The following is a 15,696-nucleotide window of genomic DNA, read 5'->3' on the forward strand; positions in this document are numbered from 1 at the left end:
CAAATCAACCACATAGTACCACATTAAACACTCAAAATACCCTAGCAACTAACATAAACAACATAGCAACCACGCAGAAACACCCAGAACACCCTGGCAACGCCTAGAAACAACAAATCAACCACATAGTACCACATTAAACACTCAAAATACCCTAGCAACTACCAGAAACAACATAGCAACCACGCAGAAACACCCAGAATACCCTGGTAACGCCCAGAAACAACAAATCAACCACATAGTACCACATTAAACACTCAAAATACCCTAGCAACTACCAGAAACAACATATCAACCACGCAAAAACACCCAGAATACCCTGGCAACGCCCAGAAACAACAAATCAACCACACAGTACCACATTAAACACTCAAAATACCCTAGCAACTACCAGAAACAACATAGCAACCACGCAGAAACTCCCAGAATACCCTGGCAACGCCCAGAAACAACAAATCAACCACACAGTACCACATTAAACACTCAAAATACCCTAGCAACTACCAGAAACAACATAGCAACCACGCAGAAACTCCCAGAATACCCTGGCAACGCCCAGAAACAACAAATCAACCACATAGTACCACATTAAACACTCAAAATACCCTAGCAACTACCAGAAACAACATAGCAACCACGCAGAAACACCCAGAATACCCTGGCAACGCCCAGAAACAACAAATCAACCACATAGTACCACATTAAACACTCAAAATACCCTAGCAACTACCAGAAACAACATAGCAACCACACAGAAACTCCCAGAATACCCTGGCAACGGCCAGAAACAACAAATCAACCACATAGTACCACATTAAACACTCAAAATACCCTAGCAACTACCAGAAACAACATAGCAACTGCATAGTAACACCCAGAATACCTTAGCAACACCACAGCAACAGCCACAATCTACATAACAATCACATACCCACAAAAACTCTGGATTTTTTTTTCTAAGAACTAACTTTCCTTCTTTCATTTTTTTAAAAGTCACTAAACAAAAAAACGCATATGCATTTTTTTGTTTAATAAATAATATTTTCTTTCTATATTTTACTGCATGTAGCTCAACATATTTATTCCTGTATCCGACTGTATGAAATATAAAACATCTTTCTGATGTAGGCATCTCTATGTGTCATTGGATATAACAGCAGAGATATCAAATGTTATGAGCGGATTTGTTGAGGGAGAGAAAAAGAGACACAGCCGGGATCCTTCCAGATCGGCATGGAGAATTGAGCGTCAGGAATGCTCTCCCAGTGTAAACACGCTTGTGCTGAGGAATGCTGTCGCGCTTTGAAGTCTGAAGTCTATCTCGACCACAAAATCCTCTTTATCGATGCCGTGATCCCAACAGACAACAAGGAAAAAAGAAAAACAGCAGCGCACAATGGGAAAGAATTCATTCTTCTACAGTAACAATCTCACACACTGCGAGTGATACAGTCGCACCTGTCTCTATCTCACAGGCAGGGCGTCCAGTTTATACAGAACAGCCCATACAAATGGTCATGTTTACAGCATCTTAACATCATCGGTCCAACAACATTCATAAGGGCTTAGTCCCTTTATTAATCTGGGGTCACCACAGCGGGATGAACCGATAACTTATCCAGCATATGTTTTACGTAGCGGATGCCCTTCCAGCTGCAACCTATTACTGGGAAACATCCATACACACTTAAACATAAATAACACTCTACCAATACACCACAAGCCCACCAAAATATCATGGAGACCACAGAATAATGCATTAAACACTCTAAAATACCCTAGCAACACCATAGCCATGACACATTCATTCATTCATTTTCCTTCGGATTAGTCACTGATTTATTAGGGGTCACCACAGCAGAATGAACCGCCAACTACTCTGGCATGCTGTACACAGCAGATACCCTTCCAGCTGTAACCCAGTACTCGGAAAAGCAATGACACAGTAGCACATTGAACAATAAGAATACCCTAGCAACATGCACAACACCATAGCAACCACCCAAAACACTGTTCCAACCCCACAGCAACTATTTAATCACTAAGAGTACACTAGAAACTACCGAAAACACCATAACAACCATACATCGATGAATACAACAGTCAGAATACACTAAGAGCACTCCAGCAATCATACAGTAACACAATAAACACTCAATATATTCTGGCAACCCCTTAGAAACCACGCTAAACATGATATCAATCAAACAGCAACACATTCAAACACTCAGAATACCCTAGCAACCACCAGGGACAACATAGCAACCACAATGACCACTCATAATGCCCTAGTACCCACAACAGCCTAGCAACCACACAGAACAGCACAGTAACCACAAAGTAACACACTCTAGAATATCCTAGCAACGTCTTAGTAACCCCCCAGAACAACATAGTAACTACAAAGTAAAACATTTAACACTCTGGATACCCTCACAACAGCCCCACAACACTCAAGAACACAATAGTAACAACATAGTAACACATCTAACACCCAGAATACCCTAGCAACACTCCAGCAAACCATACCATACAATAACCACACCCCAGAAGTCCTAAAGTGACACATTAAACACTCAATATATCCTGGAAACCCTTTAGAAACCACGCTGAACACCATATCAACAACACCGTAAACACTCAGAAAACCCTAGCAACCACCAGAAACAACATAGCGACCACAATAAACACGTAGAGTAACCTAGCAACCACAGAAATATAGCAACAACATAGTAATATGTATCACTTCTTACATTAAACACTCAGAATACCATAGTAGCATTCCAGCAACACCCAGAAACAACACCTAGAAAACCCTAGCAACCACCAAAACAACATACAGTAGCAACCACACAGTAATATATTAAACCCTTGGAATACCCTAGCAACCACACAGAAAACCAAAAACAAACACAGCATAGCATCAAACATTCAGAATACTCAAAGCATAACATAGCAACTAAACAGTCACAGATTAAACACTCAGAATACCCAACCACCAGAAACAACATAGCAACCACAAAAACACTCAGAATACCCTAGCAACCACCAGGAATATAGCAACAACAAAGTAACATGTACTTACGATAATTTCTTACATTAGACACTCAAAATACCCAAGTAGCTACCCAGAAACAACACATAGAATACCATAGCAACCACACAATAACACATTAATACTCTGAATACTCTAGCAGTACAGTACAGTAACGCATTAAACACTCAATATATCCTGGCAACCCCTTAGAAACCACATTAAACACCATATCAACAACACAATGACAGGGTTAACACACATAACACACTAGCAACAACATAGCAATCACTCTGGACACCCTAGCAATGACATAGAAGCACATTAAGCAATTAGAATACCCCGGCAACACGCACAACACCATAGCAACCACATAGCAACTTATTACACTACAAATAGCCTATAAACCACCAAAAACACCACAACAACTACACTAACCAAAGCAACCACAATAAACAGTCAGAATACCCTAGCAACCACCAGGAATATAGCAACAACATAGTAACATGTACCTAAGATCATTTCTTACATTAAACACTCAGAATACCCTAGTAGTATCCCATAAAGAACACATAGAATACCCTAGTAACCACCAAAACAACACAGCAACCATGCAGTAGCAAATTAAACACACACAATACCCTAGCAACAATATAGCAACAACCAGAAAAAACACAGCAACCACACAGTTAAACATGAAACAATCAGAATGCCATAGCAAACACAAGAAACATTCAGAATACCCTAGCAACCACCCAGAACACAACAACACATTAAACAGTAAAGAGTAATCTAGAAATATATGAAGCAGCATCAAAACATTAATCTCAACATCAATGCTGGTTTGCACAGATAAGAACTGCTACCATTTTACACACACTATTGTAAATGTATTTCAAAGCCTTTAAAAACGGAAGGCAACTCAATCTGTCTGGCAGCAGCAGGAGCCTGTCAGCACGTACTGTAACACACACACATGCATTAGTCTGAAGACAGAACATCCAACCTCATCTTAACAATGTTTACGAATATACTAGTCCCCACGGCAGTACAAGTGAGGTCGTGTTTCCTGACAATTATATTCGGATTAATATGTTTCTTCAGGTTTCTTCGGAATATATGCCCCAAAGAGAGGCTAATAATTCTGACATGACATGATTGGATTTCACATATTAATATATGCAGCATTTATGTAGTTAGTATAGTTAGATTACCGCTCCGCTATGTTAGTTATTTATAGGTTTAATATAGCACTTACGTTCAATGTTGTGTTTATATTTACGATTATGTTTATTTGCAAGACATGCCACTTTGTTCCACTTTATGTGTAGCATAATGACAATAAAGCTCATCTTGAACTTTAAAAAAAAAAAAAAATAAAAAAAATAAAAAAATATGTGTGTGTATGTGTGTGTATATATATATATATATATATATATTTTTTTTTTTTTTTTTTTTTTAACCAACTATTGGAATTGCATAGTAAGTACACCCCTCACAAATCTCTCTTTTAAATTTATATTTTTAATTGGAAGCTCTTTAATATTATTTTTGTGCATATAAATTAGATTAGTCAGTACTGAAGCCAAATCTGGAGCTTATCTAACAAAATAACTTAAAGATAACGGTCCAAAAACTAGTACAGCCAAATTTATATGTTCTAGAAAAATATTAAATACACATTTAAAGAAGAGGAAAAATCAAGAGAAGCGAAAATTTTTGTTGAAATTTTGTAGGTTGTAGTTGTTTTTTTTGGCAATATTTTGCTTTCAATTTCTAAATATGTTTGCTGACTAAAATAGTATTTTAATAAATATACCTGTTTAATAAATCTGTTTCTTTTAAATACACCACAATAGTGGCCGTAGTTTGGACACCCCTGCTCTATATGTATTGCTCGTTGTTAGTGAATATATTAACTGATGAAATCTCATTGTAAAGTGTGAGCGGGATTTCTCACAGTGTTTTCTGCAGGGCTTCCTCTTTCACAGGCTGGTGCCACTTCACTAAAACAGCAGACGGGGGCAGAAAAATGCAGAGGACTCGGAGGAGGAATAAAATAAAAGCATCTCTCCGTCTTCATTTGTGTCACGGGCGGCGCTGGCCGGCGTTCCCAAACCCCATCAGAAGCGCAGGGGAAAGTCATCAGCATGAAAATCCCCTCCGCACCCACAGCTCCACATCATTGCGCTTTAAAGTGTATTTTTGACATAATTACAGAAGAGGCTGAAGCGTCTTGAGTCACTGCTCGGGCTTCTCTCCGGCGGAAAAAAAAAAAAAAACAGACCACCGCCTTCTGCTCTCCATCCAGACGCTTGATGTTTTTCTGTCTGTGAGTGATCGAGGAAAGCGCTGCGTTTACGACTCGCCCGTTTCAGCTGCCGTCAAAATAAACACTCTTAAATTAGGTCAAAAGTGGATGATTAGTTCACATATGCAGCACGTTGTTAATTAAAATTAGTTTCGCTACTAAAATAAAAGTTGGTCAGTCTTAAAGTGCAAATATTATGCAAAAAATTGCTTTTATAAGGGGTTTAGACAGTTTAGTGGTAGCAGTCTGTGAATATAAACAGCTCCTAATAGTAAAAATGTATTAACTGTATTTGTTTATATTCACACTTGATAAAAGAAACACTTTGATTGACATTCTCCCTTTGTACCTCCCTTTGTGTCATCAGAGGGGAAAAGCCCCGCCCACTATTGACCATCTCTCCCTCATTAGCATAAAACATTCGTCTTTTTTTTTTTAAATCTGTCACTACGCTGAAACCAAACGGCAACCTCCCGCTCTCTCTCAGGAAGCCAATACGGAAGTAACTAAAACTGCAATTCATCTGAAATCCCGCTAGTCCTGGCCGCTCCTGGCTCCAAAACAGAGCAAATTTCAATTGAGCCCACTGTTAGAATGGCCAACTTTACAGCAGAAAAAAAGGTGTTTACAGCCTGGTACAAACAAAGATTTTGGTTAAAACAGCTAATATCATCCTTCATGACAACTGTGAGGGGGGTGAATTTTTTTATAAGTCATCCGTTTCCTTTATATTAAGTTATATTAAGTTTGCATAATTAAGGGCGTGGCCACTTGAGTGACAGCTAGGTCTCGTTGGTCGCCGTCACGTCACCTCAGCTGAATCCTGCAGATTAGCCACTGAACTCGGCATATTTATCATATTTCTGTGTTGTTTTATGTGGCTTTACACAGTCGACTGCCTTTTGGACTTGTTTCCTACAATTATTAGATGGCATGGCATGCTGAGTGCACTTCCCATGTGAGTAAAGTTATATACTTATATACCATCTCTATACATGTATTTGTTTTATTTAAGATCATTTATGGTTTATATTTATATTTAGAGCTGTAATGCACAGCAGAATCTGTCAGATTGATTAGCTGTAGGCTCTAGATCAGTCATCTGAAGCGTTGTTACATTAACTAACACAGACTATATCTGAAGTGTTTGGAAGTAATTTGCATTTTCCTCCTGTTGAAAAACGTCATAAGAACAATGTTTAGTGGCTCAATGTATTACTACAGTGTTTTAAAAGACTAAACACTTTATTGATTATAGTGTACAGCCAAGCACACGTGGTCAGAATACAAACAAGTCGCAGGTGATAAAGTATTAAGCGTTTCTCCCAAAGTAAAGTGTGTCTGAACCAGGTCCAAGCTAAATGCTAGCAGGTGTCTGTAGCTCCGCTCACTCTCCGCCTCTTTGCCCTTGTTTGGTATCCCGCCGTGGGTGTGATGACGCGCGAACAAAATGGCGACGGTTGGCCGCGCCTACTTGTGGCTTCTTTTGCGCTCTTCAGAAACCTATGGGTGACGTCACGGATACTACGTCCATATATTTTACAGTCTATGGCTGAAACACATGCCTTTGTAGCTCCGCCCTATTTTAAAAAGAGCACAAGCTCATTTAAATTTAAAGTGACAGTCACCAAAGTGGCACAAATTGGATCAAAGTCCATTTTTAGAGCCACAATTAGGATCAATGGTCATTCCACCATAGTTTACTGTAATCCAATACCAGAAATGTAATATTTAAATTTGCAAAGGCCACAAAAATATAGATATTTGCCAAAATTCACTGTAAAAAAGGCTCTCCCATTTCATATGCCGTAAAAAATATCAACAATCTTAAATTAGGTCAAAATTGGGGATTCTGCTCAAATATGCAGCACATTGTCAATTAAAATTTGCTTCGCTAGCAAAAAAAAAAAATAACGTTAAAGAGGTTTAATATGTGTTAATTAGATTATAAACCTTACCATTTGGCTGGAGCGCAGTGAGTGCACTATTCTGTGTTTCTGAATGGCTGTATTTACATTTCTGTCGTATTTTGTCTGGTGCAAACAGCCAAATAGCTTTTCACTGCGTATCTTGTCACGTAGTGTGTTGGTAGGACACGGGGTCACAATGTAACCTGCTCACCTAATGTTGACACTCGTAATGTTTATATTATTAGCTATTTAATAACCACCTCATGTGGAACTCTGAATCTGCATCTCATTTCGGAGTCTGCTACGCTCCACTGGAGGTCGTATTTTGGTCACGAACTAGGGATGATCATTTCGGTTAATTTTGCTAACCGACAACTGCCGCTTGTTAATCGGTTATTTACGGTTAACTGGTCAGATTACTATAAAAAAAATTTCTTAAACAAATTGGTGTGTCTATTTTGTGTCTGACCCATTAAATATTGCATTTTAAAATACTGGTTTATTTTAACATGCTAGCACAGTGGTTCTCAAACTGTGGTACGTGTACCACTAGTGGTACGCGGGCTTCCTTCTAGTGGTACGCGGAGGAATGAAATATGTAATGTACATGCTATACACATTTCAAAATTTATCAAAAATGATGTATATAATATGCCATATATGACATATAGCTTATATTTCTCTGGTAATCTGCCACGTTTTGTAACTTTGCAGAGTTGTAGCTGCTTTACTGGGCCTACTACGCTATTGTAATTCAATACTGCTCATTTTGGTGGTACTTGGAGAGACAATTTTTTATGAGGTGGTAATTGATGAAAAAAAGATTGAGGACCACTGTGCTAGCATATTAATAACAAACGAGCATCTTCAAACATCTGCGTTTCACCATAGAAAAAATAAATAAATAAAATGAATAAAATAAATAGGACTGCCCTAAACTATTTCCACTTAAATAATTCATTTAGAGAACAAAACGAAAACACTGACTGAATCCTTTTTAAGAACGGGCATAGGCTGTTTTTTTTTTCCAATCATATGTTTTTTGCTTCCGTCAAAAAATAAAAAAATAAAAAAATAGCAGACTTCCTCAAAATCGCTCGCTTCACGGAAAATCTGCATTTATTTAAAGCCCCGCTGTTATTATTATATCACAAAACATTTTACATTTTTAATAGAAATCATTATTTTATAGATTAGGCTATGTCTTGTTATATGATTTTCTCTCTGGCGGTTGAAGTGTGCGCGCTGCGTGATGAAAAGACAATGACAACGTGCGCATTTGTTGACTTTTTGTAATCAACTTTGTTGTTTAAATCTGATATTGTATTAATGTGCATACATGCTTTATAAGCTATAAAATGAAAGCTAAAGCCTATTTGTTGCGTTTATGACACAGATCCAGGAGGCCATCAGCACCAGCGCTGGTTTGGCATCAACTCGTCTGTATCAAACAGCAATATTCTTCTTCTATTTTGCTTTTTCGGCAATTACATCTTTAGGCACGTTTGGTTATACGTTATCCTCCCGCGAGTTAACAAATATGTCTGATCAGAGCAAACGTGATTTTCCATTCCAAAAACGTGAGGCGCACCTCGCTCCTTATGACAAGGAAGAAAAGGCTCGGCCTTTTTTTTTATGTCACTATAAAATGACCGAGTCAGCTGGGTATTGATTGTGCAAGAGTGTTGCTGTCTATGTTGTTACAATTGTGATATTTAATACTATTGTAATATTCAAGATTTGTAAATTCATACAGCTCTGGATAACTTAAAACAGCAAGCTCTAGTACAAAGTGCCGCTCTGGGATGAGCTACGTGCAAAACAATTGCGGCTTTTAGTAAACCATTCAAAAGATGCCCCTCTTAACACAATAAATAAATAAATAAATAAATAAATAAATAAATAAATAAATAAATAAAATTCGCATTTAATCAGCTAAAATTATAAATATATAAAATTATATTTTTAATCGTTTAACTGATAGCATTAATCGGTTACAAACGCACCCTTCCGGTTAACGGTTAATCGATTATTTTCAGCATCCTCATCACGAACGCATACTATAAGAGCCTTCCTGACTGAATGAAATGCGCTGTTTTCCACCAAGGCAACTCGGGGTGCTGAAATATAATTGGCTAAACTGGAAGTGGGCGGGTTAAAAGAACCAAAATAATGACAGTCGTTCCGGCAAGGAAAACAGATTTTCAAAGCAGAATATCTGACTTCAGCATTGTTTTTCAGATAAACAAGAATGTTCCCTGAGCATGATTCTGAAATATCTGCAAATGTATCATGGTGTTTTCATGCTTTAGAAGAGTCAAAAACTCCCATACAGCACCTTTAAATGATTTGTGTCGGGACAACATGAAGGAATTGTGTGGAACCCAGCATTTTGTACAGTGTAGGGTCAATTTTTTACAGTATAAAGCTTTTTCTTTGCCAGCAGTTGACTGTACACAATCCTGTTTTACTTCTGAATAGGCCGGAGCGACTACATGATTATTATGAAGACTATAAAAAGCAGAGCTGTATGACAAAACCAGGCCAGGCTGCTTTCCAATGGGAACTCATTTCCTTCTGCCATCTGTATTTCAATCCCCACGTCTTCAAAGAGTCTCTGCTTTCAAGATTTATGACACACGGGGTCATTCCAGGTCACACTGTCATCCTGAACAACATCTTAGTTATTTTCTAACTTAAGACCGCAAGCAAACGCGTCATTAACAGGGTAAAACATGCACTGTAAAAACGATCTGTTAATTCACATTCGTCAGTATTTTTCTATTTATTTCAAGTGGTGAATTGCATTATGGGATGTTAATCTCTGCTCTGTCCATGTTTGATGTTGAAAATTCAACTCCACTGTTTGACAAAGTGACTTTTATTGGCATTTTAGAAGTGTAAAATAATAATATCATATATTAGAAATAATACCTAGAGAAATAAGATAACAGAAAATGTGCTGCAGTTTATTTCAAGGCTTCTGTAGTGTCATATACAACACCAACACAGACAATAGAGCACTGCACACTACATATCGTCACCTTGGAATTATAAGGTTCTGTCTGCATTCTGATTGATTTTGAGATATTGAGCTTCAAAGTTTTTGCATTCCATAGCAAACAACATGTGTGCAACAGTTCTGTTTCATACACTCTAAAAAATATTGTTTAGACAAAACAAAAAAAATTAAGGCAACAGTTTGCATTAATATATTGAAGTTATGACGACATCTAACAAAATGAGGATCAGACAACAAAGTTTATTATGTTAGCCAAACATTTTCCTCTTCAATCAGAGGCCTTTTTACATGGCAAAAACCTCAAATCTAAAAGTTGAGTACTCAAAAATGTTGCTTCAACTAGTTTTTTATTTTAAAATTGAAAACAAATCCAGTGTTATGTTATGCACTTAATTACATGCACAGTTTCAAGTTTAGAACCTCAAATAAATTAAGTAGCCGAAATTGCGAAATCTTTAGTTTGTTTTCAAATTTACTGTTCATGCTTGTAAGAAATACATTTAACAACATTTTTGTTTTTCGATAGTTTTTTATTTGTATTAAACCACAGATTTTCATTGTTATACAAAACAAAAACATGTACTATCCCATATAATCATTGTAAAAAATAACAAATAACATTAGTGTGTGGACTTAAATACAAAAGAACTCCATTAGTGTGACTTATTATCCTCATTTCATTGGGTTGCTAAAAGTTAAATATTGTTTTAAAGCAACTGACAGATATATTTACCTTTAAATTACCTGCATTTTTAAATTCATGTAATTATCAATATTTTCCTGTTTTGAAAACTTAATAAATTATTCTGGCAACTTAAAAGTTTTAATCTAATCAGCATTTTAGAATTTTTAAGTTACAATAATGTGTTAAACTATGTAGTGGTAACAGATCTCTGCAGTTATTTTTTAGAGTGTACGTTAACATGACAGAGACCCTAAAAGTGCTCTAAGGGCCTTATAATACACCCAGCGCAATGTGGCTCAAGCTTGACGCAATTGTTGTTTGCTAGTTTCAGCTCAGTGCAAGAGTCGTTTTGAAGTGTTGCGCCACGCTGTTTAAATAGCAAATGCATTTGCGCTCATATGTGCGGCCATAGGCGTTCTGGTCTAAAAAAGCAGACGTGTTTTGGCGCTTTGCTATTTTGAGAAACTATAATAGTCTGTTCTTTAGACCTGAACAAAGCCGGTCTGAAGTCCAGCGCAGAGTGCGCCTCGCTTACACACTGCTTAATACACACAAGATGTAGAGCAATATGCAAATATCTTTACATATGAAAAAGAATTAAAATATCAACGATATAGGAAATAATATCGATATATATAGGATATAATAAGCATATATATAGGATATAAATATAAAGGATTAAAATATTACAAAACATATTATTTTCTAGCCTACATAAATATGAAAAACCATGCCTTCATGCCTTCTTCATCTCGGGAGGCTTTTTCAGTTCATTCATAACAAGTTGCTTTTGTATAATGTTATTATTATTAGCAGTATTATTTATTATATCCATATTTATATTTGTTTAATTAAAAACAAGCTTAGATTTGCCCACCTGTCAGGTTTTAGACCATATGGGGCACAGCATGTGTTTTAGGATATAACTCAGGTTTTTGAGCACATTTCATTATTATTGATCATTTATTAGTTTGCTGGAAATTAGAACTGAATTTAGAAATAGTTTTAAAAACAAATCTTTGCGCTTAACAAACAAAATTAATTATTTATCGGCTAATTGATGTAAAGGTTTGCCAATCCATGAGAGCGAAAGAGAAAGTTATTAATTTATCTCTCATTCTCGCGCTGCAGATGCTCTGTTTAACTGTTTTCTTGCTCGTGAAATGTTCTGTTTTTTCACTTCTACTTACTCTACGTCATGTAAATAGCAAATGCGCTCTTGGCGTGACGCAGCTGGCTCTTAAAGGGAATGGGAGATGAGACTCTGATTGGTTTATTATCAAAACACACCTATAACTCATTAAGAGAATAAACTCAACCCTTTTAGACCATGCGCCACGGCGCAAAGCGGATTTGTCCGTCTTTAATTAGCAAAAATGCATTGTGACACGCCCTGAAACCTTCCAATTATGAAAAGTCATGTTCCGCTTGGAATTATAAGGTTCTATCTGGCAAATCATTCATTAAAGCATTACTTTTCAAGAAATACAATAAAAAAAATTATAATTTGGTGTTGTAACAATATGTTGATGTTTGAGAAAGTTACATTTGTGCTTTCTATAACATTTATTTCATGTTTTAGGATGAATATTTTTACTTGTTCACATTTACCATACAAGGCTGTGCTAAATATTTTATCCAGTGCAGATGCTAATTTTATGTAATTAATATGGTCATAGTTATTAAACTTTATGCTTTATATGAATTATCGAATTATATTTATAAAATGTTATGCTATATTTATTGAATTATATGCTCCATGAAAATGATATGCCCTTCAATATTAAATTTAAAGACTTTAAAAGAAAACAGACAATGAGCAAATGAGTTTAATAAACTCATAAAGTGTTTCTCTTACTATATATACACAAATAAAAATATTCCACATTTAATATATACATTTTTTTAACCAGTTAAACTCTGCTGTTATTTTGAGATTTCCGCCTGGATTTTGTCTACTCAAATTTAAAAGCTTCCCACATCCACATGCAGAGGTGTAAATGCAAAATTTGGTATCAACCACTATTGAAAGCATTTAAAATATCTGTATATGTTGTCTGTGTTGTAATAAACACATAAAAAAAGAGGCGCTTTTTGTATATTTTATTTACAAACTCATATTTGAAAGTAAACCTTTTAGGTTGTGTGTGGTCTAGCGTGCTGTAATTAATTTCGGTGGTTCCTGCACATGTCTGTAATGATAGGAAAAAAGAAAATTGTCTCCACCATAATCTCTGCAAAAGTTATTGTATTCCATCTGATGAGGGGTGCTGTACAAGCCACAGGGAGCGATCATTGTCTTCATATTTCACTATTCTTTTGTTTGATCAAACATAATTCACTGTGTTTGGACCACATCAGACATATAAAAGGATTACTTATGCACATCACCTCAAAAACAGAGGAGAAATGGCCCTGAAGCGCACAGCATAAGGTAAGAGATGACAGCTGTCTGTGCTATCTGGGGCTGCTTATTGATCATAAATGTATTGTTTTCACTTCTGCGCCATAGAAACACCACAATTCATTCAGCAACTGTTTGATATGTGAATATAATTCAGTAAAGAGAATGCTAGAACCGTATGAGCACCAGCAAGAGCTTTCATTTGAGCTATAACTTGTACATGTGTCATATGAAAAATATGACGATGAACCAATGTTCAATACCCAGCTCGGGTATCCAAAATACTGTGTATTTAAGTGTAAATAACTTTTGTACAGTAGAATAAAAACCAAAGTGATGCATATGAGCATAAAATATAGATTCTACGCTTTCAAACTAAACCACTTAAGGGGGTCTGGTGCAATGCTAGACCTTTAAATCTGAAAGTGAAAGTCGATGACGTTACCGGTACCGGGTCCGCAGAGTTTAACTGGTTAATATTAGTTTTCAACAGTGTAAAATTTAACATTTCATCTCAATGTCAAAACATGCTTCTAAATCATCACATTTACACACTTCTCAATTTGTGTGGTGCGGCATTATTTAGCTGACTCTGATTTTGAGTGATTTTTGTGTTTCTTTCTGGTCATTCCTGCTGCAATGGAGCAGTCCGGCCAAATGACAAAGAAAGCTGATCCTGATTGGTCCTTGTGCATGCATTAAGATGCTGATTGGCTCACAGAAAGTACCTTACAGCAGGCTAGAGTTCCACTTCGTAGATAAACTGTGTTTGTTTTTTAAATTAAAAGTCATAAAATTTAAACAACTTATAAAAAAAAAACATCACATAATGTAAATAAGCTGACAATTAATAATAATATATCAATAACTCAATTTTGACCAAAATGTCAGATAAAACCTTATAACTCTAAGGTGATGAAATGTTTAGAAAAGCCACTTGAAGGTTAAAAGTTGCTGGAAGAAAGATCAAATTCCCATGACGCAATTTAAAAGCATAATTAGGTGGAAAAATGAATCACAAAATAGGGGAAACTGTCGATTTACAGATATTTCTGTACAGCGTGGGCAGCGTGTGGATAAATCACTGAGTTATGAATCATGGATTATTGAGAAACGCCCCTAAAAATGAAAAGCCTGCAGTAATTGGCAGCTCTTAAAGGCACAGTAGCAGATCTGTCATCATCCCTCGTCATTCTGGACTGAATGATTTCATTTCTTCTGTCATGCACAAACACATTTTGCTCTTTCCTTCTTTTCGTGCAAGGAAAGCAGCGCTATATGTAGACCTGTCACAATAATCAATATATCGACATGGACATGACCTCAATCATTGTTGGCCACTCACTATATATATTGTCCATCATGTTTACATAATGTCTTATTAATTTCAGCAGATTATGCAGCTTCTGTCATCTCATCTAATCTCCGTTGAAGGTGTCAGTGAGTGTCAGGGTTTCACTAACAGGTCAAGAAAAGGTGAATTTTCACATTTTTCAACTGGACAACTGCTACAGGTTTTGAAGAGGTGTCAAAAGTAGACTTTGTTTCAAATCTGCAGTCCACTTCCAGAAAAGTTAAGAATCGCAAACAACATTAAAGCTAAAAAGGACATTTACATGTGTTTTTGTGCCTCGAATGTGTTTATGTAGAATTATTACATTGGTCCTAAAATCAGTAATATCACTTATTGTTATAATTTCCATAACAAGATATCGCACAACAAAAAATACTTATTGTGATTTGAATTAAGATATATAGACAACCAACTTGCATAAATAAAAAGTGATAAACAAACATGTACACAAATAATATATACAGTTGAAGTCAGAATTATTAGCTCCCTGTTTATTTTTCCCCCAATTTCTGTTAAGCAGATTTTAGTTCAACACATTTCTAATCATAATAGTTTAATAACTCATCTCTAATAACTGATTTATTTTCTCTTTGCCATGATGACAGTAAATAATATTAGACTAGATATTCTTCAAGACACTTCTATACAACTTAAAGTGACATTTAAAGGCTTCACTAGGTTAATTAGGTTAACTAGGCAGGTTAGGGTAATTAGGCAAGTTACTGTATAACGATGGTTTGTTCTGAAGACTATTGAAAACAAATATAGTTAAAAGGGGCTAATAATATTGACCTTAAAATGTAATTTTTTTTTATTTTTTTTATTAAAAACTGCTTTTATTTTAGCCAAAATAAAACAAATAAGATTTTCTCCAGTAAAAAAATATTATCAGACATACTGTGAAAATTTCCTTGCTCTGTTAAACATTATTGGAAAATGTAAAAAAAAAAAAAATTCAAAGGGGGGCGAATAATTC

At 35.9% G+C, this 15,696-nt stretch overlaps 1 protein-coding gene and 1 long non-coding RNA gene across 3 annotated transcripts in view; both read right to left on the reverse strand.

Moving 5' to 3' along the window:
* The window catches only part of rnf43 (ring finger protein 43), a 257,307-nt gene that overhangs the window by 82,878 nt on the left and 158,733 nt on the right, over positions 1-15,696 (reverse strand). The gene's annotated exons all lie outside the window — the stretch shown is intronic.
* Positions 990-3,802, reverse strand: LOC147843791 (uncharacterized). Its single transcript, XR_015490984.1, has 3 exons — positions 3,467-3,802; positions 1,836-3,325; positions 990-1,572 (listed from the first exon to the last, which is right to left on the reverse strand). It is a non-coding gene; the product is annotated as an uncharacterized LOC147843791 (long non-coding RNA).

The sequence above is a fragment of the Danio rerio genome, chromosome 5, assembly GCF_052040795.2.
Source record: "Danio rerio strain M-AB ecotype USA chromosome 5, GRCz13ab, whole genome shotgun sequence".
Lineage (NCBI taxonomy): Eukaryota > Metazoa > Chordata > Actinopteri > Cypriniformes > Danionidae > Danio > Danio rerio.